General features: G+C 41.8%; 1 protein-coding gene across 9 annotated transcripts in view; it reads left to right on the top strand.

Annotated features, from left to right (window-relative positions):
- The window catches only part of CHRM3 (cholinergic receptor muscarinic 3), a 523502-nt gene that overhangs the window by 406850 nt on the left and 91288 nt on the right, over positions 1-25364 (top strand). For 2 of the 9 annotated variants that reach the window (XM_055098437.2, XM_034949663.3), the window contains exon 6: positions 25133-25288. The exons of the other annotated variants lie outside the window; for them this stretch is intronic. The gene's annotated coding sequence lies outside the window, so the exon portion shown is untranslated. The remainder of the gene's footprint in view (positions 1-25132; positions 25289-25364) is intronic. 9 annotated transcript variants of the gene reach the window in all.

Here is a 25364-nt window from a genome sequence, read left to right as displayed (position 1 = left end):
GTTTCCCCTTTCAAGTTACACTTCCAGTTGGCCTCCAGAGGATGCATTTCTTATTTTCTCTTAGGGATAATTTAGAGGAAAAGTTTCAAAAGCACTAATCTAGTCCTAATGAGGAAACGGGGTGCCAGGGAGGCTTAATTAGGTAGTTAGCCTGATTGTAGTACTGATGACAACCACTAACATTTATTGGACTGTTACTATAAGCCAGGCATGGTGCAAAATGCACACACTATTACACTGACTATTCATGAGAGTTTTCTGAAGTTCATATTATTGTTGATCCAATTTTGGATTTGCGGAAATTGAGGCTTAGAGCAGTGGCGTAGTTTACCCCCAAATACACACCTCTCTGACATTAAAGTCCCTGCCATCAGCTACAGTGATTTAGGGCTTCCTGAAGTAGGTACAGCCAGGGCTAGGACCACTGTCTCTCTCCTGTCCAGGACTTGGTCTACAAGATGGCACTGTTTTCCATAAAGTAGCTGAGATAAAGCAGGTTGATGCAATTTGGCAGCCCCCGGTGTTTCCAAAGAGTGTCTTTAAAAATTACAGAAGTGTGCCTCATAGGAATCTGGACAGTGATTCCTTTATTGTTTCTTTCATGATAACAATAAGCAGATTAACTGTGTTTTCTGTTTAGTAACTAAGCCATGGTTCTGGGCTCATAGAAAATCAATATTTTCTCACAAATATGTACTTTTCCTGCCAAGCAGCCATCAGAATTAAAGGAAAATGATATCTATAATCAGCTGTTATAAATTCCATTACTAGGTGAATAGTTAATGTGTTTCATTCCTTACATAAAAAGAATTTTAAAAGGATAGCATCAGGAGAGTTATGAAGAATGAATTCTCTACTTCTGTGCATTTTGACTCAACTTTCTAGAAGCTTTCCAGAAGCTTCTAGAACTTTCTAGAAGCTTTTGTAGCATTTCCCCACACATATGATACCATTACTTTCATGTTTGTGATGCCAGATATGCACTGAGCTCATCCTGGGACAAGGACAGATATGCCTACTGCCTACGGACATACCCAGTGACCAAGAGCAGCTTCAGGATTAGCGACAGTCCCAGTGGCAGGCCAGTTTCTCTTCTGCATTATAGCTCTGTTCTATAAAAATAAACTTAGTTCTCTTCTATTCACTATAATGAATCCCTGACATTTCCAAAAATGAGAAATTCTGGATTGTTTCTACTAAGTGAAACTTTGTACAAGTTCAAGTTTGGATGAAGCCAAGAAGCTTTGAAATGATGTAAGCTGACATGACTGATATCATTGGTAGATCCCAGGGTATGCAAAAACCTTGAATTTTATCTCTCTCTCTCCTTCAAGCTAATAACAATTAAGCATGTGCCATAGAAAAAAATATTATCTGAACCACACAGGATTATCACTTTGTATGTTATTTCATGTCGATGGTTGAGAATATGCTAAAATTTAACATAGTTCATTAACCAAGAAATACAGCAGGAGCTGAAAACACCAGAGTAAGGCTGTTCAAAACACCACTACCGCTGTGAGTGCTTTGCTAATGATCCCATCAAAAGGCTTCTCAGTGCCCTCTGTTGTCCAACAGCAGCAGTAAAACAGTATATCACATTTGGGAGGAAAAGAAGCAGGGGGTCATAGGACCCATTTTACATGTAAATGGCAGGTGTAATTATTTAGTTTTGTTTTTGTTTTCGAGACAGGGTCTTACTCTGTTGCCCAGGCTGGAGTGCATTAGCATGATCAAGGCTCAGTGCAGCCTCAACCTCCCTGGGCTTAGGTGATCCTCCCACCTCAGCCTCCCGTGTAGCTGGGACTACAGGTGTGCACCACCACGCTCAGCTAATTTTTGTGTTTTTTGTAGAGATGGGGTTTCACCATGTTACCCAGGCTGGTCTCAAACTCCTGGGCTCAAGTGATCTGCTTGCTTCAGCCTCCCAAAGTGCTGGGATTATAGGCATGAGCCACCTCTCCTAGCCGGATGTAGTTATTTCTAAATCTTAATTTGAGATTTGACTTTGAGGTGCAAGGAAGCTGCCTCACAGAAAAATCTCTCTTCTAGTAAAGCCTAAAATCCACTATACGCAATCTGTGGTCCATGCTAAACTTTGCCATATTCTTCCATTGTTTTAAAATACAAATATCCCTGTAATGGGTAACACAGTGCATTCCTTACATCACACTATAAAATACTCTCAAACCCTTTTTTGGGGGTAACAGGGTGAAGGCTCTATTTTCTTAATGAACAAGGAGGTTAGGAAACATTCGCGTGTCTTATCTTCTTTCTAGTTTGGAGTAGGGCAAGACTCCATTGTGCCAGGCTATTTTGATAGTCTGTTATTACAACACAAAAGCCTAACTCCAGGCAATACATTCGGAGACCACTTTCCTTAGAGCACATTCTACAGGTAAATTTAAGTACGTGTCTTCATAGTATTTACTTCCTTGGCTATTGTGGGGAAAAGGAAAAGAATAATTACTTTAAAAATGCAGGGCAAGCAGCTCCACTATCACACTCTTTTCAAAACCATGAATTGGCTTACCAAATTGTTTTTTAAATATGTGTATTTCCCAGGAAAGTATATTATATCAGTATGTTAGGCAAGAGTCCTAGGGCATATTTTCCCTTTTATGAGACAGAGCTGATACGTGGAGCCTTGAATTTCATGAGGTGCCTTCAGCCATCCTCACTGATGTTCGAAGATCTGATCATGTCAAGTTTAATCATAGATGACGTTCTTGAAGATCACCTTTTCCCCTTCATGTGAATTTTATAGTCAGCTACTAAAATCAAGTGTGGAAGGCAGGGGGTAGGTGATCAGGGTGATCAAGTCAAATGATGCAGGCAAGCTAAGAGTATATACCACATTGCCAAGCAGAGCGGGGTTCCACCAAGTGAAGCAGAATAGTGGGTCACCCACCCACCCTCTCAGAACCACCTATTGGAGATCCCGGTAACTGCAGTAAGTCGTGATAGCACGTTTGTCTGAATTTAACTCTGCGGAGGTAGCCCTGGGTATGAGAGCAGACAGACTGGTTTCCTGCCTTTCTAAGCCTTGCAAGAATTGCCAAACAAATCAATTTACCACTTAAACTCTGACTCTTGGAGGATTTATAGCCTCCAGCAGCAGAAGGCATTGTGGCAACAGGAGAGAGGCAGCATGCCCCTTCTCAGGGAGCTTTTATCTCTCCTTAGTGATGACAGGTTTATGATTTTACTGTGAAAATCCATGGAATGTGGCTTTACAAAATCGACAGTCTTTTGAGATATTTCCAAGAGCAAAAGCACAGGAAGGTGGGAGCATATTTTGAATAGAAGCGGAATAAAACGCAGGAGTGAAGAATGAGATATCATGATCATGAGGAGAAATTGACTTCTTTCCTTCAGTTCATCCCATTGTATCCTCAAAGGTCATTCATTGTGGGTTTTTTTTTTTATTATTCATAGTGGACTGCAATGTGGAAGTTGCTCTTTCTGTGGTAGAGAACTATGGGTTTTGTTTGACATTTTCTCTTGGGAAATTTTTTAAGTTAGGGCATTTGAGCTACATTGTTTCCGCTCTGTGTAGGCGGAGGTCCTGCCTACCACTTATTACTGTTGCCAGTGACGTCTTCACTTGGATCAGAACTGCCATTTGTTTTTAAGAGAGTTTGTTTTTGCAGTTGGGTTTCAAAAGGAAAGGAGCTGATGATGACTTTGGACTCCATAGAATCTTTCCTGTGCAGTCACATCCCTCCATGGGGCACGTGCAAATTCATCCCCAAATCCTGCAACTCGGTTCGAGCTAAATGCAGCCCCTTCTTCCTAATCGATGCCGAGGAGGCAGCAGAAGATAGAATTATGATTCTTCAAAATCTTCCCTCGCCTCTCGCATTGACTGTTTTCTGTGTCATTTTGCACTCATATATTTTCCCCTTAATCTCTCTCTGTCCGGCTGTGTCTTGTGCCAGCTCTTTTCTTCTCTTTAAAATGTTCTCTTTTATCACTTCCTGGTATTACTATTTCTACTATTTAGTCTCTGCTAATTCTTCTCAAAGATCATTAACTCATTTCCATCTCCTGTTCTTCCACATTCTGAAACTATCCTCTGCCCATTTCCTTAACTCTTAGATAATTTCCCTTCTGGACCTAAAACAAGTCATAATGACAAGAGTAATAGTTACCCTGTGTTGAAGATTACTATGTTTCATGACACACTGGGATACCTATTTCACACTTGGCATCTCATTTAATCCCTGCAAATGGGAGGATGGTGTCATGCCCTTTTCATGGATGAAACTCAGTGAGGTTCATTCAGACCGTGAATCACTGGCAGACCTGCTAGTCCAGCACAGATGACATGACCTCTGGTGTTACCAAAGAGGGATATGTTTTGCTTAATCATGAACTATAACTCATAGGCCTGGAGCTAAGTTCGCCATTTCATTCGGGACCCTTCACGTACCCATATCCACTGAACAGATAAATACCTTTGACTGCAGGTCTATCAGCAAGTACCTATTGAGAATTTATCTGAAGAAGCTTATAACTTAGGTATTATACATAGACAAGTGGAGGATTAAGAGAAGAGGGGAAGAGGGGACAATAGAAGTAGCTAGGAGAGAAAACAGAGTGAGAAGAACTGCCTCCTCCATACTTTTTTAAAGCCTCTGCTCCAACTGACCTTTCCTGAAGTCTAGGGCCTTGATAGGAGGCAGGTGGGGTGAATGTGTGTGTGTGTGTGTGTGTGTGTGTGTGTGTATACACATCTATATATACTCACACATAGGTATATTCTCCCTAGTTACATTTTTTGACTAATAAAAATATATTGCCATATATATCAGAATACTATTGTAAGAGCTAAATGAACCAGTGTACTTTAAAATGTTTTACGAAGTATAAAACACTTTGCAAAGATTATTATTGGCCTCATTATTTTTATTATTATTAACTGTACTAACATAAAAGCACTTGATTTCCCTTCTTGGTTAGTTCTAAAGAGGTTTGCTTTCACGGTTTCTTCCTGGCATCTTGATAGTTGCAATTTCATTACCACGTTAAAAATGAAACAAAACAAAACAGGAATCTCTCTTGGAGCTTGATTCTGCATTTTGAAAGCTTTTGATTCCCTAGTCTGTGGGGGAACCCAGCCGGCTCAGACACCTTTGGCATAGGTCCACTTCAAACCCTGACTCCACTCCTGTCTGAAAATCCCTGAGAGAAGTTCTGAGATGTCGTAATTAGCCCTCAGCTGCCAGCCTCTAATTCAGTGGCACCTTTTTCCCAGCTTTGAACAACAACTGAAAAACCTCAGAATGTCTGATCTTCCAGTCTCCCGACTGTCTGCTTAAAATTGCTTTGGCCTCATTTGCTTGTGAAGCCACTTGCGCTTCCAGGTGTTAAGCAGACCTGCAGTATCCAATGGGATGGAGTTACACAACACACACACACACACCTGTGGACATCCAGGATGGAGTTACACAACACACACACACCTGTGGACATCCAGGATGGAGTTACACAACACACACACACCTGTGGACATCCAGGATGGAGTTACACACACACACACACACACACACCCCTGTGGACATCCAGAGATTGTAATTGTTGAATCTATTGGGAGCAGATGGGTGTGCTTAGGAAAAGAATAGGATTGACTGCAGGAATTAAATGGAGAGCAGTAAGTGAATTAGTAGGCCAGATGCATTAGGCCTGCATAGTTGCAAGTCACGTGGCTGGGAGTGTGGGGATGAGCCATACAGGCAGGGCTTCCTCTTGGAGATGGAAGTTACTATGTTCGCTTTGAGAAACGCACATATTGTAGATATTGTAGAAAACATACACATACCTGCATGCTATCTCTGCTTTCTAAAAAAGAAGTACATTTTAACTTTTTAATTTCTTTTAGTTGTTCAGAATAGGCAATGCTGGCCAATAAGGAGAAATGCTGGAAGAAGAGATATAATTAGAGTATCTGGCAATACTAGGTGTACTTCCATTACCTTTCAAGGCATAAAATTAATAAACTGTTCACAGAAGAATTCCAAAGAAGCGTACATTCTGTTTTGAGAGTAGTACCTGCCGTCATTCCATAGGCTGCACCCAAGCCAGAGAATATTCTACTTGTTCCTGGCTCCACATGAGTTTTGATGGTGATAATAATGAAAATTTCCATTAATATAACTTCTTTATTTGGGGTTGGTAGTAGATGATTGCATCCAAAAGCAAAATGTGATGATTTGACAAATATTTTCTTCTGCAGGTTTTGATTGTGAACACAATAAGAACATAAAAGAAATAAAAGTCCTATTTAGGTGGAAGATTATGTGACTTTTTAAACTTTAAAATGCAGTTTCTTTTTACTTCATTAGAGAAAGAAAAGTAGCTCCAACTCCTTAATACATCATTGTAAATAATTCTTCTTCTGGCCTTTTTATTATTGGATTTTCATTTATAGTACTATGGCAAGAATAATGTTTACAGATTGGCACAACCTGAAAAAGTCACCTTGTTTAAAATTGACCTACCATTTAAATATCATCATTTTGGCAATGAACACCTTCTAAACTTATCCTTCTCAGTTGTGGGCATTAAGCCCATAAATAGGAATGCCACAGGGGGAATGAAAGGGGGGGTTACTTCCACCAGAAGAGAAGCCTTGGAGAAGTGAATGGAAAATGTTGCCTCTGTTTAGCATGAATGAGCCTGGGATTTAAATAACATTCTCAGGCCAGATAAATAGTTTTTCTTTGGCTTAGTAATCATGCATTGCATTCAGATATTTAAGTGAAATGTTTCTGGCTTTCCTCACTTCATCTTTGATCTTTACATGCTCTGTTATATTTTAGCTCATCAACTTAATCACATTAAAAATCTCATTTATACCTTTTAGTATATAGAAGAGAAGCAAATTTGCTCTAAGAAACTGAGAGTACATGTAATTGAGTGTTTTTGCTTTGCACACACACACACACACACACACACACATATCCCGAAATGCTAGGATATTCCAGAGTGATAAAAGAATTTGCTGCTTGGTGGCTGCATCATAAGTCATTATGATTATCTCATTATTCTTTTCTTCCCTCTGTTTTCAAGCTGTTCTGCAATGAATATTCATTAGTTATATAAAAAATGAAGTTTTTTTAAGAAACATATTCCAAAATTCCTTGGAATTCTTTATCGGTAATCGTCTGCCTTTTTATTTTTTGAAAAACTGGTTGTTTTGACCCCATATCTGACTAGCCCCAAAGTCCCAGTGTTTTGATGGGAGTTCAAATTCCATGGGAGTTCGAGGAAGACAGCCCTAGAGAAAGCTCTCCAGCTCCCTGTGACAAGTCGTAGCTGAAGTCAGATGTGCAGAAAGGAATTGCAATGCTTTTTTTTGTTTATCCTCGTATGTGACCTTCAGGCAGAGTAAATCAGTACAGCTCTGATACCACTCAATAAAATGCTAGGTCATTTTATGGACAGGATTAATCTGCAACAGAGAAGGTGGAGATTCATGTTGGACATATGAACAAAGGGAGACAGAGTTTGCCCTAGAATCACACTGTGGGTAAGGGGACAGCTTCATCCTGCCTTAATTACCTGCTGTGTGAACTGTTTTCACTCCTGTGCGAGTGATCTTTTCCAGCTGTAGTACTAGATCAGATCTAACGGAATAAAGATGAGAGTCTCTTATTTGCCACCTAAAATGCCTAGTGATAGTTTTTGCCATATCGATTGGACCAATTCTTCGTGATAAGCCCTACCGCTTCCTATAACTAGAAGTGGATCATGAAGGAAATGCGAGTGAACCACTGATTTTATTCATAACCTCAGGCTTTTCCTGTACTTTCTATGATAGCCCTCCAAAGAACTGCCCCAATACTTGCATTTCCTAGAAATACACTGTTTGTGAGAATTAAATCAGCACTCTCTTAGAAAACCCATCAGAAACGACTGCTTGTATTGGTGCAGTGGACAAGCAGTTATTGAAAAGCCCTATTTAGAATACTGCTTTTTCCTACTTGTAAAGTCTTGTCAAGTTCCCACTGAAGCATTGCATGTTACTTTTTACAAAAGGAAGAAATGAAGAAGTTGGTGAGTTGATATTTCCCTCACCCTGTCAAAGTCTGGGTCTTTGACTCTGAAGTCCATTTTTTTTTTTTTTTTTTTTTTTTTGAGACAGAGTCTTGCTCCATCGCCCAGGCTGGAGTGCAGTGGCGCAATCTTGGCTCACTGCAAGCTCCGCCTCCCAGGTTCACACCATTCTCCTGCCTCAGCCTCCTGAGTAGCTGGGACTACAGGCACCCGCCACCACACCCGGCTAGTTTTTTGTATTTTTAGTAGAGACGGGGTTTCACCATGTTAGCCAGGATGGTCTCGATCTCCTGACCACGTGATCCGCCCGCCTTGGCCTCCCAAAGTGCTGGGATTACAGGCGTGAGCCACCGCACCCGGCCTCTGAAGTCTATTTTTAATCCAAAGGCCTTAGAAGGTCAACTTCTGAACCCATAAGATTCCAGCAGTGAACCCAGTGTCTGTTCGCCCACTTCCTCATTTTTTTCTTTCCATCTTCCCTTACTGTGTCCCCTTCCTAGGAATGAGTCCGAGGTCCACTTACTGTTTTTTTATTGTTTTTTGTTTGTTTGTTTTCTTGAGATGGGGTCTAGCTCTGTGGCCCAGGCTGGAGTGCAGTGACATGATCACAGCTCACTACAGGCTCCACTTCCCAGGCTCAAGTGATCCTCCCACCTCAGCCACCCAAGTAGCTGGGACTACAGGTGCACGTCACACCACCTGACTAATTTTTAATTTTTTTTATACAGACAGGGTCTCCCTATGTTGCCCAGGCTGGTCTCGAAAGCCTGGACTCAAGCTATCCTCTTGCCTTGGCCTCCCAAAGTGCCAGGATTACAGGCGTGAGCCACCATGCCTGGCCTACTGTAGTTGTTTTCCAATTTGCTTCACCAAAGTCTCCTTTTGTCCTTTCCACTGAGATGTTTGGGCCTCATGAAAAGATAAGAAAGCCACACTCTTCTGCACCTGGGCTGGTAGGGATTCAGTAAAGATGAAGGTAGCAGGTAGTGTCTGCTCGACTAAGGAGGAGGTGTTATAGCTATTGCAGATTTTTATCTTGAGACGGGTAAGATTCCGCATCTGCCTTGAGATTCACTGCACTCAAAGGAGGCCGCGTGTGGAATGCAGCCACCGTTATTGTAGTGTTGATCTGCGTGTGCCAAGCCACAAGCTTGGGGGACAGAAGCTGATCTGTGTGTTGCAGCTGCCAGCATATAATGACTCTTCTTCCACGCATCCTTTTGCATTCCCTAGGGCCGTGATGAAATGCCAGCTGTGAGGTAATCCTCACCAAAAAGGGATCCTTGCTGCTTCGGATTCCCCAGGAGATTCAAGGAATGCGGGGGGACTTGAGGGCATGCTTTGTCTTCCCATTGAAGCTCCGTTGCAGAAAGAGCCACAGACATAAGGGGGCTGAAGTCACAGCCTGTAGTTTCCCCAGGGCGGAGGGGACCACGCTGCTTGTCTTCTCAGGGATGAGGATAGCCAGGCCAGCAAGGGGAGTGTTACTTCCTGCTGTGAGATCAAAGAAAATGCTTCTCAAGATCATTGAGGGGAACAAGCCTGGAGGACTGAGAAGGGGGAGGATTTCCAAATGATGTGTTTAGGATTCTAGAATTTCAACCCATGTCACTTATCCCAAATGTTATTTCCCTGAGATTTACTGGAAGTTGCATTTTCCAGTAGCCACCATTGAGGGCCGAGTGACAAATGTTAAATTCAGAGTAATTATAATTATTATCGGCATGTCCTTGGCCAAGGCCAAAGGCACCTTGATCACTTGTTAGTGAGAGCTAACCCATGAGGTTGAACTATGTAGTTGTGATTAAACACTGCCACCTGTTTATCAACCCTCTGAGGCCAAGAGCAGTAGTTGTCCTCATTTGACCATTCACATCCTGTGCTGTGCCCTGGTAACATTTCTGAAAATCGCCATCTGTAAGAATAAATTTCATTACCAAGTACCTATCCCTGTTTGTACAGGTTCTAACTGAGCTACGGCTTCCAAAGAAATCCTTGGAATCGCCATAAGTTTTGTCTCTAAAAGCACAGAACCACCTTCATCTCTTGCCTATTCATAGTCAAAGTAGACATATATGTGTGAATTAAAAGTGTCCTTCCTTTTAAAGTGTTTTTGAATTCGAACAGTTTATGAATTTGAACTGTTTTGTTTTATTGATAGAAGCCGTCCTGGCTCAAAATCCCAATAGCATTTCAAGGTATCCCAGAGAATGCGCTGTGACTGGAGAGCAGACCCACACAATGAGGTTCATGCGTTTTGTGTTTCCTAGGTAGTCTGCCATTAGATTTATTTTAGCTCTTATGATGTGGCAGCACAATTGGCGCCAGAAAGCGTGCTGACATGCTAACCGCAAGACCCATTGTCTCCCATGCAGGCCATCCAAGACCGCTGTGAAAATTAGCTTCCTTGCCAGACACTTTGATCTTGTCACTCCTGCACCGAAGGCTCCTTGCTGTGCCCTAAAGCCCTTCACATCAGCCTCAGCTGTTGCAGCCCAGCCCTTCCCTCACCACAGATTCTCCCCTGATCTGCTGTCAGCCTCCTCTGCTCCAGCCTAACAAAGCTATTCACAGACTCCTTTGACAGCATCTGACACTTTTGATACTTTGCTTTTCCTAGTACAATTCACCAGAATAGAATGAGGTAAAGCATTCTTATAAAGCAAAGTCTCTCTCTCTTGCATGTGCTGGTTTCATTGGCTGCCTAACCTTTAGAAATTAGAAAAAGATACACCGGAATGGGACCTGCATATTGACTCATGCTTTGCATATTTTATGTGGCTATCAGGCCACCTAATGTTAAAAGTTTCTCTAGGGGAAATTTCTAGGAGGAGAAGGAGGTGTTTCAATATTACTTTAAGTAGCACAGTTTGAGGATGTTTTAAAGCCTTTAAAAAAAAATAGACAATTCGTAGCAGCAGAAGATACCTGATTATGAGGATGCAACCAAACTAATGGACAGATTTTGCAAGTAAGCAACATGGAAAAAGGCAGAAGGCATAAGTCAGTTTTTAATTCATATCGATTTATGAGTTTATTCATCTGTTTAATAAAAAAGTCTATCAAGAGGCTGATATGTGCTAGGTTTTTTGGTTTGTGAGACAGAATCTCCCTTTGTCACCCAGGCTGAAGTGCAGTTGCACTGTCTCAGCTCATTACACCCTCCTCCTCCCGGGCTCAAGTGATTCTCCCACCTCAGCCTCCCAAGTAGCTGGGACCACAGGTGTGTGCCACCATGCCCAGCTAATTTTTGTATTTTTTGTAGAGATGGGGTTTTGCCATGTTGCCCAGGCTTGTCTCATACTCCCCGGCTCAAGTGATCCTCTGGCCTTGGCCTCCCAAAGTAATGAGATTACAGGCATGAATCACTGTGGCTGGCCAATTTGATCATTTTTATATGGGATTTAGTGTGTGCTGAGTAAGGTACCTAACATCATTTGAGCAGTGGTGGCATTAGGTAAATGCCTTTAGGTAAGAAAGAGAACCCTATCCACTGAGTAGAACAACTCAAGGTGTTACATAAAATGAGAGATAAACAAAGGAGATTAGAGGGTTTTTGCATAATTAAATACAAAGTTGGATGGTTTAATTTTCAAAGATTTTATTTAAAGTGATTTTGTATAAAGGTCTGTGTAAGGCTGACTTACACTAATTGTGTTTTTCTGCAGTGGCAAAACAAAAATTTATTTTCAAACATATGCTTCTAATGAGCAAACTATCCATTTATCATGCAAAATTAAACAGTGATCTAGCCACCATGGGCTGGGTGCCTACCTGTGCCAGCCCTGTGCCAAGCACATTACTCAATTACCAATCCAATGACCTGAAAGTACAAAGTATTTTAATCTACAGATGAGGCACAAGGCTCAGAGGGGTTAAATGTCCAAGGTCACATAGGTGGGAAATAGCAAAGTTGGAGTCTGCCCTCCAATGCCTCTCCCTCCAAAATGTGCACCCTTTTCATCACTGCACCATTTCCTGAACGGTCTCTTGCAGAAAGCTGGTTCCATGAAACTTCCTTTAAAAAATGCATTTTGTGGCCGGGCACAGTGGCTCATGCCTGTAATCCCAGCACTTTGGGAGGCCAAGGCAGGCAGATCACAAGGTCAGGAGTTTGAGACCAGCCTGGCCAATACGGTGAAACCTCATCTCTACTAAAAACACAAAAACTACCCTGACGTGGTGGCGGGTGCCTGTAATCCCAGCTACTTGGGAGGCCGAGGCAGGAGAATCGCTTGAACCCGGGAGGCAGAGGTTGCAGTGAGCCGACATTGTGCCACCGCACTCCAGCCTGGGCAACAGAGTGAGACTCTGTCTCAAAAAAATAAATAAATAAATTTAGTAAAAGGTACTTACTGTATTCTCTCTTCAGAGATTCATAGATACAAGTCAGTATATTAATGGTTCTAAGAAATAAAACTTAAAGAGAGAAAAAAATAATTTGGACTAACTGGCTAAGTCCATAAGTCATTAGACTAGTGACTAAGTGGCATTTCTAACACTTCTTTGACCAAAAACACTTGTTTCTTTATCCTATTAATTTTTGCAAACATTCATCTTTCTCAGCTGCCTCAGCAAATATATATCTTCTACTCCCCTAGTCTTCTCCAAAATAGAGAGAAGACTTCAGGAAGTCCCAAGAAAGTGAAGTAACAGCAACCATCAAACTCACAGTTGTAGACTGCCTTCCTATTGATGAAGCCCTTTCCTTTTATTTGCACCCAGATGTCACAATAATCCTGTGAAAGTCATTACTTGCTTTAAGGAAAAATAAATAAATAAATGAATAAATAAATAAACTAATGCAGAAACAGTCTCAGAAGGCCAATTTAGGAATTTTTGGCTATTTAAGTCTAAATTTAAATAGGGGATAATAATCATTTTAGGTGTCCCTGGACGAGAAGTCACATTGTTAATTTTAAAGTGAGAACTTTAGTGTGGGTTCTCCCTCTCTTTGTTTCTCTCTCTCAGTATTTTAAATTCATGCGCATTACCTAGGTTTTGCTCGTGGGAGATGTTTGATTTTTAAGAAGGGCACTGTAGAGTGTGTTTGGTGCATTTCTCAGCAAATCCAGCCTCCTCTCCTTACAGTGTTGGCAGCTTTTACTCTTAGTCACACGTAAGAGAAATGGTCGTGAGTCACATCAAAGCTGCCTGGGGCTGGAGATGAATGTAACATGCATTTCAGAGATGTCCAGAGCTCCCTCTGCCTCCCAGCCCTCACCACGGGAGGAAATGCACCTGTTTTCTTTCCTCTGTGGTAACTGTCATGCGTACCTGCCTGCACCTTTATCATTCGAGATGCCAATGAGATTGCCTTTAATGCTGATTAAGTCTTCCCTGAGTTGAGACAAGTGATCAGTGACTATGCACTAGTGAGAAAGGTGGTCCACACACAGAAGTCCTATAAATGATAGCTTGTGTTTCAGCCCAGCACGTGGCTGCTGAGGGTGACTCACGGTCAGGTCAGTGATTTTTCCTGTTACTCTGCCGTTTGCTTTTCTTTTCTATTTTTTTATTTATTTGTTTTCTTTTTTGAGACACAGTCTTTCTCTGTTGCCCAGACTAGAGGGCAGTGATGCAATCTCGGCTTACGGCAACCTCTTGCCTCCCTTCAAGCGATTCTCCTGCCCAGACACGTAGCTGGGATTACAGGCACACGCCACCATGCCTGGCTAATTTTTATATTTTTAGTAGAGATGGGGTTTCATCGTGTTTGCCAGGCTGGTCTGGAACTCCTGACTGCAAGAGATTCACCTGCCTCGGCCTCCCAAAGTTCTGGGATTACAGGCATGAGCCACCATGCCCGGCCCGCTGTTTGCTTTTCCTTTTCTTTTCTCTGGCAAAGTACCCATTGATCTTTTTTGATGCAGTTTAGCACTGTGTCATGTTATTGGATAGTAGAGAAAAAGTAAATTTTAAGACTGAAGCCAGTTGAGAGGGATTTATCAGTAAAATTGAAAGTAGCTGTGCTGATTTATCTATGCCTTCCTCTGTACTGTCAGGACACATCAAAATGTACCCATTCTCATGACTCACCCACTAGAGGAAATGTGTGACTTTAATCCGGGCATTTAAACTCTCATCCTTTTGTCTTGTGGAGTTTTTCTCTTGCATTTTTAATCAAGTTTTGTTATTCGTAAAATTAAAAGGCTTGTCCAAAACTTTTAAAGTCCCCTCCTGCCTTTTTCTCTGATTTCATAAGCAATGTATAAACCCCTATTTTCATGTGAATGACATTATGCTTGTTTTGGGAGTTACAGTAATTTAAACCAAGCATATAGTACAGTGGTTCTGAAAGCTTCCATCTTGCAAAAAAGTAACTTGAAAATTTGAAAACAATAAGCTTATAGACTAAAGCATAAAGAAAATGCCAGCACATTTACCAAGGGTGGGTCTAATTCAGCCTACCGGTAACCAAGTCAAATGCAAAACAAAATGATAGCTGAACACTGAGCAGAGGTAAATTGACTTTGGGAGGAGGATGAAGGCATTCTCATATTGGGACGGGTATTTGATCTTGGAGCACGTGGTGCCTCGGTCTGAGGCTACATCTTAGGTCCAGGTTTTATGCATCTTTAAATTGCACCCTTAATTAACTCTTCTCCAGATGAATGATGCGCAGTGACAGCCCTTCAGCAAAATCAATATGGTGCTTCTGTCTCAATAACAAATTAGATAGTATTTCTGGGTCAGTGTAGTTCATCAGATATCAATACATTTCAGTCTGGTTTGTCTTTTTTTTTTTCTTTTGCTAAAACTTTCTCATTCTGGGGGGGAAAATAGAACAGACTTCCATGCCAGCTTATTGCCCTCACACCCTCCTCCCAATTGTCACATATCCAGAGGATTCACCCACCCACCAGTTTGCTGCCATCTAGGTGGCCTAGTAGCTGGCAGAGCTTCTGAGCTGCAGGGAAGCATCCAGAATGCAGAGAAGGCGGTGCTTTGCGATTGATGGCTGCTGCTGCCCCTCCCATGAGGCTGATTCAGGCCAAGGGAATGTGTTTGCCTTTCTTCAAAGACATGGTCTTTCCTAATACAGTCTTGCTTCACTACTCCACCGGTGTTGCTCCTTTTTTTGTTCCTTTTTTTAAATCTACGTAATCCTGTTTTGCTGAGAAGCTTTATTAATAACTTCTGAGCATTCCCTCACCAATCCTCACAGAGCATCTATATGTAAGATCTATATTGCATGACACTGTTTAAAGCAAGGCAAACTGAGGCACAGGCAGAAGAGGGAGGGAATCAATCCCAGACCTCCAGATAACAAGCTCAGAATGTTGCTCCCCAGGCCTGCTTGCCCTTCTCCTGGTCCAGGAAGTACCAAGCAAGGTGGATTTCTTCAGGAAGCCACTGGGCAGCATAATCTAGTAGACTGCCTGGGCTCAAAGCCTGACTAAGCCCTATTCTGCCTGTGTGACTGAAGAAATTGCAGAAATAATATCCAGCCTGTCTGTGCCTCAGTCTTTTTTTTTTTTTTTGAGAGGGAGTCTCACTCTGTTGCCAGGCTGGTGTGCAGTGGCACGATCTCATCTCACTGCAACCTCCACCTCCCGGGTTCAAGCAATTCTCCTGCCTCAGCCTCCTGAATAGCTGGGATTACATGTGCCCACCATTATGCCCAGCTAATTTTTTTATATTTTTAGTAGAGACAGGGTTTCACCATGTTGACCAGGCTGGTGTCCAACTCCTGACTCCCCACCTCGGCCTCCCAAAGTGCTGGGATTACAGGCGTGAGCCACCACGCCCAGCTGCCTCAGTCTTTATCAATAAACTAGGGATGATATTAGCACATGTGAGGCACTGTGAGCTGATGTATGCCAAAAGCTTTGCATAATATTTGGACACAGACAGTGCCTCCTAAGGGTTTACTATGCCTGTCTTCTCTCCACGGAGACAGGAATATCCACCTCTTATACCATTGCCCTGTGGGGAAAGCAAGACCAGACCCTGAAGGCTCTGAGGCTGTCCTGGAGCTCTGGAGACTAAAAGAGTAATTTTGAAGTTCACTGTGAAACCACGAAGATCTGTTTAAATCCAGGCTAGCTCTTCCTTCCATCTATGTAACCTTGAGTCATTTGCAAAACTATCTTTCTCTTCTTACTTTTCCTTTCTCAACTGGTATTTCATGGTCAGTTTGATGTGAGTCATATTCCCTAACTGTGTCACCCCCAGAACTGCCCAAATCTTTAAGACAGAACCCAGTACCACTGAGATCACCATGGGCCAGAGCTCTGGGACCTCCTGCAATATCTCAAAGGCATGAGGAAGCTTCCCACGGGCTACTGGAGGCACTGTCTTTGGCTTCCTCTGCCTTTAACCTCTACCCCCACCCACCTGTTCTCATCCAGTTTGTCCACCCAAAATGCACAAGGACACACATGCAAGACCCCCGTCTCCTCCCTCGAAAACTCACAGTGCTCCCTCTACACACACACACACTCGCACAGATCTCTAAGCTCAGACTTTTAGAAAGAAATCTTCCTTGGCACACTCAGGGAACTGTGATTCCGTCCCATTAAGCAGCTACAATGTTACTGTCCACCACCCTCTCACCCTCTCAGCCCACCCGTTGTTCACATGTCAGGTGCCACTTACTAGCCACGCGACTTTAGAGAAATGTCTTTCCTTTCCTGAGCCTGTTTCTACATCTATGAAATGGCGATAATAAAGCCTGCCTTACCCACAGGCTTTGAGAATTAGATGAGCTAATAGTATGCCTGGTATTTGGCACATTTTCTTAATCTGTTTGGGTTGTCACAACAAACCACCACAGCCTGGGTGGCTTAAACAGAGGACATTTCTATCTCACAGTTCTGGAAGCTGGAAATCCAACATCAAGGTGCAGGCAGAGTTGGTATCTGGTGAGGACTCTCTTCCTGGATTGTAGATGGCCGCCTTATCACTGGGTCTTCACATGAGTTTTCCTCTCTGTACCCACAAAAAGAGAACTCTGATTTACTTTCCTTCTTTTACAAAAACACCCATCCTACTGGATTAGGACCCCAACCTTGGGACTTCATTTAACCTTAATTATCTCGCTAAAGGCCCTGTCTCCAAATTTGGCCACATGGGGGATTAGGTCTTCAAACTATGAATTTTAAAAAACACAATTCAGTTCATAATAGACATCATAGGGGCACAGTGACATTTGCCCTCACCCTTTCTGAGCTTCCTCCACTCCCTAGAAGCTCCTTGGTGTCCAGTCTTTAAACCATATGGATGCATCTGCCTCATCTTGGAGTCCTGCTCTCAGTGCAGTCCATGGACTAAGAGCACCGTAGCCCTGCTTCTCACACAGGGCCAGCCTCTCATTTCTGGAGTTTGTACTCCGGAGAGCATGGCCTGTGCTATTGATGCCTGCTTCCCTGTGTCCAAATTTATGACAAGCTTAATTTCAAGATCTAATTGGCTTTTATTTGCAATTCTAGAATTAGGCAACACCTCATGCTATGAAACAGAATGGATGTTCTGCTGAGCTGAGCAGACGGAGTTGGCTTTATGGGCAGGAAAGGGCTGAAGAAGGCAGAAACAGAGAACACAAAGCAGATTGGACATTTCAGAGTTACCCTCCTAACAGGGTTAAAGCTAAGTGGACTTCTTATGATGCATGCTCAGGTAAACTGGGCCCCTTCCGATTGGTTGCTGTGAAGCTCCTGTTGTTTGGAAGAGTGACCCATTTCCAAGTTCAGTTTGATTATGTGATACTGAACACAAGTGGCTCCACTCTGGTTTGGCCTGGTCTGCTGGGGCCTAGTGCAGGAGCTCAGTCTAAAACAATGGCTTCCCATAAACTTTGTTTAACATGAGCCAGTTATCCTCTCAACTTTCTGCCACTCAGCCGGGCGACTACCTGACTGGAGTCCCTGGCCAAGCAGATAGATTTGCGCTCCTTAAAAGCTCTACCTTGTTGCACCCCTAACCTGCTCTCCTTCCAGTCGATGTCACCCCAAATAAACGAGGCTAGTAGGCACAGACCCCACAGTCACAGATAGGTCTCTTAGGTCCCCCTGCAGGAGATCTCTGGACAGGCAGGTGGAAATTCATTCATGCACTTGAAGGGCTTAGATCAACACTTTACACATTCTGAAGTTTCCACTGTTTCTTCCGATCAGCTATCATTTTGGGTCCTGTTGCTCCTTCAGAGGAAGAAAAGTATGAGTCCACAGTTGCTTCTAGCTCAGCCTGTATCTGACCTCAATTTCCTATTACTGCCTGTCTGCGTTGAGCAAAATAGTTCATTGAGCTACATACATATTTAAGCAATCGGGGAAATTTGATCAAAAAGTTCAATAAATATATAAAAGCCTGTAGGAAAGATTAATGGAAAGATCAAGTAATAACATGAGATGGCTGTGAGAAGTATTTTCTGTGTTGAAATGTTCATTGAAGAAGCTCGTATGGTAAAAATATCAGTAAGGCACAATCACCATGAGCTTAGACATATGCAGACCTGCTAAATCAAAATGAGATCCTTTTGTGAATGTGTTATTTGTAGTGAGGTTTGAAGCACAGAGCAGACGAGAGGTGTCTAAGAGCTTTTCTTCCTCCCAGTCATCTTCTGGTTTTCACAGAAGAAGAGACGATGTGATTGCCATGGAATTCCGTACTTCCCTCCCTACAGCATTGCCCCACTCATTCCCTGACCATGATTTCTAGACACAGCCTGTCCAACCGGATGCCTGGAGACTACTGACCGAACCTGTGCTCACTGGGCAGTGAGAAGGTGGGTGAGGTCACACCCTGTGTTTACCATGTCAGTGAGAGCTCCAGGGTAATTCACACAACGTGTTTCCGAACCCTCAAGCCCAAAACAACTATAGACCACTTCCCCTTTACCCTCAAAAGGTTCGCTGAAAAATCAGCTCACAATAAGGCACATTAATGGGAAAAAAGTCTTTATACATTTATTCCTACTGTGCACACAGGGAGAATCACAGAACAATTACCCAGTATCCCAGTGGTGCACAGATGCTTATACATACTACTTCTTAGGGAAAGGGAGGTAGGAAGTGTGGGTGATTCTAGGCGGTTAGTAAATGATTTTTAGGGGAATTTAATGGGCTTGAGGAACAGACAGTGGTCTGGGGCAAAGTCTGTGGGGCCACAGAGCAGATGATGGTGTGTGACAAAAAGTCTATCCGGATATGTTGGCAGACTTTCGTCTTCCCTCCTGCGATATCTGTTCAGTTGATGAAAACTTGGAAAAAGGACCAGAGGTTATTGTTTTCTTCTATGATAGGTCCGGATTTTAGGCAAATAAGGGAAGTTCAGAGAACAATCTCATCCTATGCTTCGGGAGAGATGTTGATGGGGGGAGAAAGGTGATTAGAGAGACTTTGAGGCTTTTTTTTCAGCACAGCATGTACAAAGTGCCATATTTTGGGGTACTGGTTTGTGCGCCCCAGCAACAGGAAGATGCCATGTTGGTCTTCAAGACAACAAAACAGGTGACCAAAAGTTGTGCCCTTGCTGTTCTGCATTCCAGAAAAAACTATGCATTTCTTGAAATAATTTTATTAGTACTATCCAGAGAGGAACCATTATGTGAATGTATCAGATTACCACATATGCCCCCCAAATTGCAAATCTATTATGTATCAATGAAAAATAAATTTTAAAAAATGTTAGTATTTAAGTTTATATATTGTTCACTAGGGGCTCACACAATATGGGCATTGAGTGAAATTTCTTTTTTTTCTCTCCTTGCTTATCTTTCTCTTACACTGACAAACAGAGGGCAAACTAGGAAAGGTATAATCTTGCATGATTTATGTGGGTTTATTATCCTCTTGTGATGCGCCATCCACAACAAAAAGAACTACATGTTCTGACTTCATGGGTTCAGTGGCCATCCCAAAGCTAGAAGAAATTATTTGTGGTATGGTTGTTTTTTAAAATTCAAAAGACCTATTAACTCTATGGTGTTTCCAACATCCAGGATAAAACTGACCAACACTTTCGATGAAGCTATTGAGTCTCTAATGAGACATATACACATTGATCTCTGTTTTATCTGACATAAAAATGGCATTTGTAATCTGTGCCTCAGTTAACATACTTCAGCATATGGGGTAGATGTGAGCTGTGTCCTACAAGGCAGGGCAAAACCACCTTGCTTTCTTTACTTTGACATCAATGCTGGTCTTTAAGTGACTCTCTAGTCACACATCCACTATCAGGATATTCCCAGAAATTCTCTGATGTAAATTCTGATTGCCCCTCTGTCCAGTGGGACATACACCACTCAGTGCTGGCTGGGAAATAGGAACCAAGTGGCAGGGGCCCCAGGGGCACCAGTCTCCCAGGCACTAGGATGAGAAATGAACCCTCACCATGCACGTCAACACACAATCCCTTTTGGGATAGGAAGTGATCACATTTGAAACTACTTTATTGAAGTTTAAATTTAGCTGGAACAGAATTTCTAAATTCCAGAATCAGAATACAGTTTTCTAAAACTGTACTTGGAACACTTGGAAACTGATATGGTTTGGCTGTGTCCCCACCCAAATCTCATCTTGAATTGTAATCCCCATAATCCCCACACATCAAGGGCAGGACCAGGTGGAGGTAACTGGATCATGGAGTCAGTTTCCTCCATGCCATCCTCATGATAGTGAGTGAGTCTCACAAGATCTGATGGTTTAGTAACTGTCCAGCATTTCCCCTGCCTGCACTCACTACGTCCTGCCGCCCTGTGAGGAAGATGCCTGCTTCTCCTTTGCCTTCCACCATGATTGTAAGTTTCCTGAGGCCTCCCCAGCCATGTGGAACTGAGTCAATTAAACCTCTTTCCTTTATAAATTACCCAGTCTCGGGTATTTCTTTATAGCAGTGTGAGAACAGACTAATACAGAAGCTAATAGATGAGCATTAACAGAAATATTTCTGCATAGAAATCTAATTCACTAAATTATATCTTTCGAAAGTATGGCCCCACAACCAACACAATTAAATAGTAATTGGCAACTCTTGCCCTTTTGTAACCAACAAATGGTACCCATAACTTGGTTCTGATGCTGAGATTCCTGGAGTGTCTTATAACTTGGGTTGTGTTTCTAAAACAAGGATGGAGAAATAAAGATAGCTAAATCGAGTACTACAAATTGCAAGAGAGCTTTTCTACTTTCTAGGGATGGTGTTATTTGTTTAACCAGAACATCCAAAGGTGGATGTGTAGTGATTACAATGATTTATCTAGCATGAAATGTGAGCATATTAAAGAATCCTTATTCTACATAAACCAAATCGATACTACTTCAAATAACTTTTACAACTTGAAAAATTACAGACACCAATTTAAAAATGTAGACTGAGACCCAGATCTCAATCCAGGAAGTAAGTTTCTAGTTATATTTAAATAAATTATCATAACCCCAGTAAGCACAGAAATTCCTTTTATTTAATCCCATGTTGACTCTAACATGCAAAGCAAAGAATATAATTAATAAAAGTTAAATTTGTGTTATGGACACTAACATCATTGCTGAATAATGAGACATGGAAAGGGGATTTTCATTAAGTTGTGCCTTTGTGGAGCTTAGGCAATTTGCAACGTTTGCATCATTACCCAAGTAATATAGGTACTTAGAGTAACAATGTTATAGGAGGAAACATAAAAGATATGTGTTGAGACCCAAATCCAGCACTTGTAATTTCCCCACAGTTACAAAGTGGCAAAGAAATAGACTAAAACCCTGGTCTTCAAAGAAAGAAAGAAAGACGTTAATAGAAATAATTGTTCGCCAGGTACCCAGGAGTTCAAGGCTGAAATTGTACAAACCAATGGTAGACAGTTTATCACAGATTTATGCCAAAGTGAGCGATTTATCCTCGCACATAACCTAATAAGCTCTAACATTTGTGCAGCATTTTATAAATTTTAAATTACTATTTCCTACACCATCTTATCTGATCATCAAGAAAGCTCAATGAAAGAGGCAAATAAGGTAATATCCCTCAGGAAACTAGGCTCAGAGTCAATGAGATAATCATATTCAACTGGGAATATTAAAACCAATAGCCTCATAGAATCATAGAGGAGAGACCTCCAGGTACCATCTAGTGAAGCCTGGTGACTTCAGCAGGATGGTATCTAATGTGCCCCAGACAGTTGACAAGCCAATTATGATCAATTCCCCCAGCCTTGGTCCAGGGAGGCCACCTGTGAGATGCCTGGGACCCAGCCCGGCTTATGCTGGTTTTCTATGCATTTCGTTCATTCAGCATTGGGACCATAAAGCCTTCATGCCTGATCCCCGCCCTCTCAGCCTCAAGTCAGTATCGTGAGAAGGATATATTACCGTCGATTCTCTAAAATATTTTTAATTTAATCACTTATTAATGCACTGAAATCATCCTTCGGGAGCAATTATAAACATAGGCTAAGGATTAAATAAATGATTTTTCTCATCAGGAAGTGGTTTATGTGAGATTTTTCCAATAGGAAAGGCCAAAAAAGAGAACAACTCAATAGAACAGAAGACCCTTTTGTGGTGTCTTTTTTAAGTAAAATGACAAACTTGGGGAAAAAATAGTTTTCCAAAAGGAATTAGCAAGAAAATTGGCAAGCAGATAGAATGTCAGATGATGCTAAAAGAGTGACAAATGCAGTCAAGGAAACTATAACTGTGTAATTGTGGGCGGAATTAGATCAGACGCTGACCTTTCACAAACACCTAAAGAAAACAGCTCTCGAATAATAGCTAAGGAGCCTGCAGGGTTCCCCGTGTGCCTGTGGCTGTGACTCGGGAGCATGTGCGTGACCATCTGCTACGGGCACAGAATGCCAGGCTGCCGGCGGTGCCCTCTGTCTCGTTGGCAAGGCCGCATTTCACTCCAGCTCCTTGTGCCATCGTATCACACATCTTTGTTCTCTGCTGTAAAATATAACCACTTGTTTTATATCTTGAATGTAGCATAGAGAAGCTTTGCAATTTTATCACCAAAGATGCCATGGTGTGAGCCACGGCAGAGAACAACCGTCAGCAAGTACATGGATCCTCTTCCATTTAGGACCAAAGATTGCACAAGGTGGACTCGGTGCCTTCAATCGAGGTGTTTCAATGTGCAAATGTAGACTTTTTCCCTTGCTTAATGTATAAGACAATCCAGTCCCAATGTTCGATACTTCTGCAATGCCAATAGAATTTCATTTATGGCTGGCATATAATCACAAAGTTAGGTGAAAATGATAAAAACCTCTTATCTACAGATAAGCAAAAGATAATTAATGAATATATTGATTCTTTCTCCCTGTAAGGGGGAAAAGCAGTCTAAAACAATTCGCATATCTATAAATTAGGATCACGTTTGTGTTCCTTTGTCCTTAGAATTATGATTATCTTAACAAGAAAATACTGACCAAAAGTCAGCTTTGTAAAACAGAGTTAGCTGTTAAGAACACATCCAGGGTAGAGTGGAAAACAATTAACATCTATTGAAATACTCACCAGTTATAAAAAGTTATAGTAACATAGGACAAACCAACACAGGTATTGACAACAGTTATAAACAAAATCCTAACCAAGGAGATCTAGTGGCTCTGCCTGAAAGATTCTGCCTCCTTAAAGTATTTCAGATCCAATACCTTTGTTATTTCTTTCAGCTATTCCAATAAGGCCTGATTCCTTCAAATAAAACCTGCAACTTCAGCCTTCTCAACTTTAGCCCATCTTCATCAGTGGCAATCATCCTTGGCAGTTCATGCATTCATTCATGTATTTAACATACATTTACTGCGCACCTGCCAGTGCACGTGCTGTGATCAGCACTGGGTTACAGTGGTGGGCAAAGCAATTTCTTCAGGCCTGTCCTTATGGGACATACAGTCCAGCGGATGCCTTTTTAATTCTGAGAAATTCACAGTTGCTTCATTGTAGTGATTGCTCTGTGAAAACTTTAAAATCATGGTCATTCATATTTTATATCAATTCACTAGCATTCTCCTCATCTATTCAGGCCAGTACTATCTATTCTAGCCTAAAGAACACCCCATGCCTGCTCCGCCCTCTACATCATTTATTTCTCAACTTTTATGATGATTATATGCACAATACACATATGCCAAGTGCCCTCCCTCTCTCTTTGCCTTCAAATCTTCTCTCTTGCTACCTTGAAAGTGCCGCTCAACAATTCCATCTTCTATAAAGTTCTCACTTGACTTCAGTGATTCCCACAGTACACTCAGCACTTATATATGACTGTAAGTTCTCATGGTGTATGTATGTTATTGTCATTCTGTGACTTTGAGCTTTAGAATTACTCATGATGTGAACAGGTATTTGTATACCTACATTCATAGCAGCATTATTCACAATAGCCAAAAGACAGAAGCAACCTAGGTGTCCATTGATGGATGAATAGATAAATAAAATGTAATATACACATACAATGGAATATCATTCCGTCTTAAAAAGGAAGGAAATTCTTTTTTTTTTTTTTATTTGGAGACAGGGTCTTGCTCTTTTTCCCAGGATGGAGTGCAGTGGTGCAATCATAGCTCACTGCAGCCTTGAACTCCTGGGCTCAAGTGATCCTCTTGCTTCAGCCTCCCAAAGTGCTGGGATTACAGGTGTGAAACACTGCACCTGTCCAGCAAGGAAATTCTGATAGGTGCAACAACATAGATGAACCTTGAGAACATTATGCTGAGTGAAATAAGCCAGTCACAAAATGACAAATACTATATGATACCATTTACGTGAGGAACATAGAGTTCCTGGGGACTCCAACAATAGAATGCTGATTTCTGGGAACTGGGAAGAGGGAAAATGCAGAGTTATTGTTTAGTGGATAAAGAGTTTCAGTTTTGCAAGATGAAAAACATTCTAGGGAAGGATATATATCATTGTGAATATTCTTAATGCCACTGAATTTTACACCGAATGGTTAACATGGTAAATTTTATGTTACATGTATTTTACTACAATTTTTTAAAAATCTTTTTTAAAATCACATGTGCTCATCCCCACCACCCTCGCTCCCCATTTGGTTGTAAGGAATTTAAGAGATGCTGCGTTTTGCTATCTTATAGTTCCTGTTGCCATTTGTTCTGTAAACACAGGAAACATCGGATGAGTAAATATGCTCGATAGGCATACTTGAGTATGACTGCAAAGTGACTACCTAAGACAGAGAGAGAGAAAAGAGAATGTTCTTCAGCATCAGTGCATCTCTGGTTTCAGTATTATGTGGCAGCCATGTTCTGGAGGAAACCAAGGTCAGTGTAGCCTAGATTTTCAGGAGAGGACTGTGGCAAAGAAGCAAATATGCAAAAAAATTACCTTAATCTACAG

This window comes from Pan paniscus, chromosome 1, assembly GCF_029289425.2.
Source record: "Pan paniscus chromosome 1, NHGRI_mPanPan1-v2.0_pri, whole genome shotgun sequence".
In the NCBI taxonomy this organism is placed as follows: domain Eukaryota; kingdom Metazoa; phylum Chordata; class Mammalia; order Primates; family Hominidae; genus Pan; species Pan paniscus.
Note: the sequence above shows the minus strand (reverse complement) of the source record. Positions and strands in the feature narration are given on the sequence as shown.